The following is a 6,887-nucleotide window of genomic DNA, read 5'->3' on the forward strand; positions in this document are numbered from 1 at the left end:
TCTCACGGAAGAGTGCATCAGCAACTTTGTTAGAAGCTCCTGTGATGTGTTGAATTTCAAAATCAAAATCTTGGAGAGCTAAACTCCAACGAAGAAGTTTCTTGTTGTTCCCCTTGGCAGTATGAAGCCACTTTAGTGCAGCATGGTCAGTTTGTAGTTGGAACCGCCGTCCCCAAACATATGGGCGTAGCTTTTCCAGGGCGTACACAATGGCATAGCATTCCTTTTCACTGACTGACCAGTGACTTTCCCTCTCAGACAGTTTCTTGCTGAGAAACACGACAGGATGGAAGTTGTGATCTGTTGCTTCCTGCATGAGCACTGCTCCTATACCACGCTCAGATGCATCTGTGGTTACTAGGAATGGTTTGTCAAAATCCGGGGCCCTGAGTACAGGGTCAGACATGAGCGTTGCCTTAAGCTGGGTAAAGGCTTTTTGACACTCATTAGTCCACTTAACGGCATTTGGCTGGGTCTTTTTGGTTAGGTCGGTCAATGGGGCAGCGATTTGGCTGTAGTGTGGTACAAATCGCCTGTAGTATCCGGCCAAGCCTAAGAAGGATTGGACCTGTTTCTTTGACCTTGGGACAGGCCACTTTTGGATAGCATCCACCTTGGCCTGTAGGGGGTTTATGGTTCCTCGACCCACCTGGTGCCCCAGGTAAGTCACTCTGTTTTGGCCTATTTGACACTTTTTGGCCTTAACAGTTAGTCCTGCCTGCCTGATGCGCTCAAAGACCTTTTCCAGGTGTAGTAGGTGTTCGGGCCAGGAGTCTGAAAAAATGGCCACATCATCGAGGTAGGCAACTGCAAATTCTCCCAGTCCAGCTAGTAGACCATCTACCAGCCTCTGGAAGGTGGCGGGTGCATTTCGAAGGCCGAAAGGAAGGACATTGAATTCATACACCCCCGCATGGGTGACGAATGCTGACCTCTCCTTGGCAGGTTCATCTAGCGGTACTTGCCAGTACCCCTTGGTTAAGTCTATTGTAGAGATGAACTGGGCACGTCCCAACTTTTCCAATAGCTCATCGGTACGTGGCATTGGATAGTTGTCCGGACGAGTTACAGCATTTAGCTTACGGTAGTCCACGCAAAAGCGTATTTCCCCATCTGGTTTGGGTACCAGAACCACTGGAGATGCCCATGCACTGGTAGATGGGCGGATTATACCCATCTGTAGCATGTTCTGGATCTCCCGTTCTATAGCAGCTTGGGCATGAGGAGACACCCGGTAGGGTGGGGTTCTGATTGGGTGAGCATTACCTGTATCAATGGAGTGGTATGCCCGTTCAGTCCGTCCTGGGGTGGCTGAGAACAATGGGGCGAAGCTAGTGCACAGCTCCTTGATTTGTTGCCGCTGCAGACGTTCCAGGGTGGTTGAGAGGTTCACCTCTTCCACGCCACCGTCTTTTTTTCCGTCGTAGTAGACACCGTCAGGCCACTCAGCATCATCTCCCTGGACTGTAAACTGACAAACCTGTAAGTCTCTGGAATAGAAAGGCTTGAGAGAATTAACATGGTACACTTTAGGCTTTAGTGAGGAATTGGGAAATGCTATGAGGTAGTTTACAGCTCCCAGGCGCTCTTGGACCGTGAATGGCCCTTCCCATGATGCTTCCATCTTATGGGCCTGTTGCGCCTTCAAGACCATAACCTGGTCTCCTACCTTGAAGGAACGTTCTCTGGCATGTCTGTCATACCAGGCCTTTTGCTCTTCTTGAGCATCCTTTAGGTTCTCTCTAGCAAGGGCTAAAGAGTGTCGGAGGGTGCTTTGTAGGTTGCTTACAAAGTCCAGAATGTTAGTTCCTGGAGAAGGCGTAAACCCCTCCCATTGCTGCTTCACCAACTGTAATGGCCCCTTAACCTCGTGACCATACACAAGTTCAAATGGTGAAAACCCTAAACTGGGATGTGGTACAGCCCTGTAGGCAAACAGCAACTGCTGCAACACTAGGTCCCAATTATTGGCGAATTCGTTGATGAATTTTCGTATCATGGCCCCCAAAGTTCCATTGAACCTTTCCACCAGGCCATTGGTTTGATGGTGGTACGGGGTGGCAACCAAGTGATTCACCCCATGAGTTTCCCACAGTTTTTCCATGGTCCCTGCCAGGAAATTAGACCCTGAATCTGTAAGGATGTCGGAGGGCCAACCTACCCTGGCAAAGATGTCTGTTAGGGCCAGGCACACAGTGTTAGCCCTGGTGTTGCCTAGAGCTACTGCTTCTGGCCATCGGGTAGCAAAGTCCACTAAAGTCAGTACGTACTGCTTTCCTCTGGGCGTCTTTTTTGGGAAAGGGCCCAGAATATCCACAGCTACTCGCTGAAATGGGACCTCAATTATGGGGAGTGGCTGGAGAGGGGCCTTGACCTGGTCTTGAGGCTTACCCACTCTTTGGCATACCTCACAAGACCGGACATACTTGGCAACATCCTTGCCCATCCCCTCCCAGTGGAAGGACTTCCCCAACCGGTCCTTGGTTCTGTTCACCCCAGCATGGCCACTGGGATGATCATGGGCTAAGCTTAAGAGCTTCCCCCGGTACTTAGTTGGAACCACCAACTGTTTTTGCGGTTGCCATTCTTCCCGGTGTCCACCAGAAAGAATTTCCTTGTATAAAAGTCCTTGGTCTATAACAAACCGGGATCGATTAGAAGAGCTGAGAGGCGGTGGGGTGCTCCGTGCCGCCGCCCACGCTTTCTGAAGGCTGTCATCTGCTTCCTGCTCAGCCTGGAACTGTTCCCTTGAGGCTGGGGTCACCAGTTCTTCCTCAGACTGTGGACTTGGGCTTGGTCCCTCTGGAAGCGATGTAGGTGATGGGGTTGTTTCCGTTGCTGGTGAACCGCTCTCCGCTGGTGCACCTGAGGGTATTTCAGGCTCTGGCTGAGCCTTTTGGGTATGGCTGTCTTGTGCTTCTGCCAGTTTTGGCTCGCTGGCGCCCTCTGGCGTTGAGGTTGAAGATGTGGTTGCACTTGCTGGTGCTGGTTGCTGTTCCAGTTCCGGGCCTGGGACTGGAGATGCTGTGGCTGTTTCAGTGGTAGGCATGGAATCCGGGTCCACTACCTCTGTCTGGGTCTCTGGTAACACAGACGGGGCCTCTGTGGACGGCTCAGGAACAGGAATGGGTCTGGAAGCTTGCCTGGTTTGGCTACGGGTAACCATTCCCACTCTCTTGGCCCGCCTCACCTGGTTGGCCAAGTCTTCCCCCAGTAGCATGGGGATAGGATAATTGTCATAGACGGCAAAAGTCCACATTCCTGACCAGCCTTTGTACTGGACAGGCAGTTGAGCTGTAGGCAAGTCTACAGCTTGTGACATGAAGGGGTAAATTGTAACTTTGGCCTTTGGGTTGATGAATTTGGGGTCAACGAAGGATTGGTGGATAGCTGACACTTGTGCCCCCGTGTCTCTCCACGCAGTAACCTTCTTTCCGCCCACTCTCAAATTTTCCCTTCGCTCCAAGGGTATTTGAGAGGCATCTGGGCCTGGGGATCTTTGGGGTGATGGTGGTGTAATGAATTGCACTCGCATGGTGTTCTTGGGACAGTTGGCCTTGATATGTCCCAGTTCATTACACTTAAAGCATCTTCCATCTGATGGGTCACTGGGCCGAGGTGAGTTACTGGAGACTGGTGAGGTTGAAGAGTAGGGTATCTGTGGCTTTACTTGGGTGGTATGTAGGGTCTTTGGCTGTCCTCGGTTGTAGGGTTTATGGTCTGTGTGCCCCCTGGGGTAATCGTTCCCCTTGACAGTAGCTTTTTTGCTTTCTGCCAGTTCCATCCATTTGGCTCCAATCTCCCCCGCCTCAGCGATAGTTTTGGGATTTCTATCTTGTATGTACCGTGTGATGTCTTCAGGAACACCATCCAAGAACTGCTCCATTTGTATGAGGAGGTTCACTTCTTCCAAGGTTTGAATGTTGTTTCCTGTTAACCAGGCCTCATAGTTTTTTGCAATGTAGTAGGCGTGTTTGGGAAATGACACCTCTGGTTTCCATTTTTGGGTTCTGAAGCGCCGACGGGCATGATCTGGGGTTATCCCCATCCTGTATCTGGCCTTGGTTTGAAAAAGTTTATAGTCATTCATTTGCGGCTTGGGCATTTCAGCTGCCACCTCTGCTAAAGGTCCACTGAGGTGTGGCCTTAATTCTACCATGTACTGGTTTTCGGGGATGCTGTACCCAAGACAGGCTCTTTCAAAATTTTCCAAGAAGGCCTCGGTGTCATCACCTGCCTTGTAGGTGGGAAATTTCCTGTGCTGTGGAGCAAGACTTGGCGCCGGGTTGTTAGGGTTGGCTGGCACATGCAGCCCAGCTTTTGCCATCTCCAGTTCATGTTTTCTCTGTTTTTCCTTTTCTTCATTCTCTTTTTGTTGTTTTTCCATTTCTCGGCGGTGGGCCACCTCTTCTTCTTCTAGTTTTCTTTTGTGTGCTGCCTCTTGGGCTGCCTGTTCTCTTTGGAAGGCTGCCAGTTTGAGGCTTTCTTCCTTTTCTTTCATCTCCATCTGTCGCCTGTGTTCAGCGTCTTTGATTTGTTCTTCGGCGTCAATCTTTGCCTTAGAAGTCATGGTTCCTGTTTTCTTGTGTTGGGGTGCCCTCCGGTGTTTATTTTCTGAACTGCAGGATCTCTGTTGCCTCCTGAAGTCTGCCTAGCAACAGTGCTTTTTTCCTTTTCTCTCTCTAGCTAATGTTCAATTAAGGGAAACCAGAAAAACCACTTTATCTGCATGCATATAAGTGCTGGTACTTGCCTCCTAATGGGAGGGCTATTGCATGACAAAAGACCCTCAACAGTCTTCTCGCTTAACATGCAAACCACAAACTGCTAGAGAGAGCAGAAAAAAAAAAATTCTCTCTGGTTCCCTTTTAAAACCAAACTGTTTCTCTCTGCTAAAAAGCCCTTAGCAGAGAAAAGAAAAATATAATATTCCTACTGGCTTCTGGATTCTGTCTATATCCCGCCGCTGCTACACCATGTTATAACCTTATTCCCAGATTTGGACCTTAGCGTCCAAAATATGGGGGTTAGCATGAAAAATCTCCAAGCTTAGTCACCAGCTTGGACCTGGTACCTGCTGCCACCACCCAAAAAATTAGAGTGTTTTGGGGCACTCTGGTCCCACTGGAAAACCTTCCCTGGGGACCCCAAAACCCAATCCCTTGAGTCTCACAACAAAGGGAAATAATCCTGTTTCCCTTCCCCCCTCCAGGTGCTCCTGGAGAGATACACAGACACAAGCTCTGTGAAACTGCACAGAGACTCCCCCCCTCTCTGTTCCCAATCCTGGAAACAAAAAGTACTTTCCTATCCCCCCCAGAGGGAATGTAAAATCAGGCTAGCCAATTCAACACACACAGACCTCCCCTGATTTCTTCCTCCCACCAATTCCCTGGTGAGTACAGACTCAATTTCCCTGAAGTAAAGAAAAACTCCAACAGGTCTTAAAAGAAAACTTTATATAAAAAAAGAAAGAAAAAATACAAATGTTCTCTCTGTATTAAGATGATACAACACAGGGTCAATTGCTTAAAAGAATATTGAATAAACAGCCTTATTCAAAAAGAATACAAATCAAAGCATTCCAGCACTTATATTCATGCAAATACCAAAGAAAAGAAACCATAGAACTTACTATCTGATCTCTTTGTCCTTACACTTAGAAACAGAAGACTAGAAAATAGAACTACTTCTCCAAAGCTCAGAGGAAACAGGCAGACAGACAAAAGACTCAGACACACACTTCCCTCCACCCAAAGTTGAAAAAATCCGGTTTCCTGATTGGTTCTCTGGTCAGGTGTTTCAGGTGAAAGAGACATTAACCCTTAGCTATCTGTTTATGACACCCCGCCCCTCCAGAGCGCTGCTTTACCGCATTATATCCTAATCCATGTTATATCGGGTGGTGTTATATCGAGGTAGCAAGGTATATTTAAAATACTGATTTTTAAGTCAATCACATATCTTTTTTGACCCAATTTGTGATTTTTTTAAAATGTGTACGTGGAGGGGGTTTGCATTGATTTTCATAAAGCAACAAATATTCTAAAGCGTGAAAAAAAAACCCACAAAAATGTACAGTTTGTATATGTTCCCATAATTAAGCAGTTATGGAGTTTTACAGCTAATCAAAGCTACAAGACCAGACAATCATAGGCATGGGAAGTAGGGGTGTGGATGCAAGGTCCCCAGGTTTTATGCGGGGCTCCAGTCCTGGTCCCAGGGCTCCAATCCTGGCCCTGCACGTGGGGATCCACGCCTGCCCGCCACTAGCTGTGGCTCCAGCCTCAGTCCCTTTACCCAGGGCTGTGCCCCATCCTTCTGGAGATACAGTCCTGCTCCCAGCCCCAGCTCTGAGGGGAGGGTGTGAACAGGGATAAAGGGAACACAAGGTAAAAATTTTGGGGGCACTTTCACTGGCTTTTAGTACCCTTACTGTAAAAACTGTTCAAGTGCCACTGCAGACAGCACGAGACCAGACAATACCACACACACCTAACACATTAGGTTGGGGGTTACACTGACTTTTGAATCCTGGGTTTGGCAGTGCTGCTGCTCTGTTTTTGAAAGGCACAAACACATTTCAGTTTTCTGCAATAATTCATCCAATCTACACAAACCAGTGTATCACCCCTATTAATTTAATTCATCAAAGTGCTGTAGTTCTTTGGCAATAAGGGTCTGAAGGAAATGTCAGACACTCAGGGTGGATGAAAATTGATCTTTAAAAAATGATTTAAAAAAATTAAATCAGAGGCTTTTCTTTCACTTGGATTTTTCTAATTTAAATTAAATACTGTTTTATCTTTCAAATTAAAATTATGACAACTGATGCTAAGGCGCATATATATATAACTTTAGCAGTATGTATTTGCTTCAAAAGTTTT

General features: G+C 47.6%; 1 protein-coding gene across 3 annotated transcripts in view; it reads right to left on the reverse strand.

The window, feature by feature from the left end:
• Positions 1 to 6,887, reverse strand: part of LOC115640747 (zinc finger protein 501-like) — a 745,273-nt gene that overhangs the window by 525,363 nt on the left and 213,023 nt on the right. The window lies entirely within an intron of this gene.

The sequence above is a fragment of the Gopherus evgoodei genome, unplaced genomic scaffold, assembly GCF_007399415.2.
Source record: "Gopherus evgoodei ecotype Sinaloan lineage unplaced genomic scaffold, rGopEvg1_v1.p scaffold_32_arrow_ctg1, whole genome shotgun sequence".
Lineage (NCBI taxonomy): Eukaryota > Metazoa > Chordata > Testudines > Testudinidae > Gopherus > Gopherus evgoodei.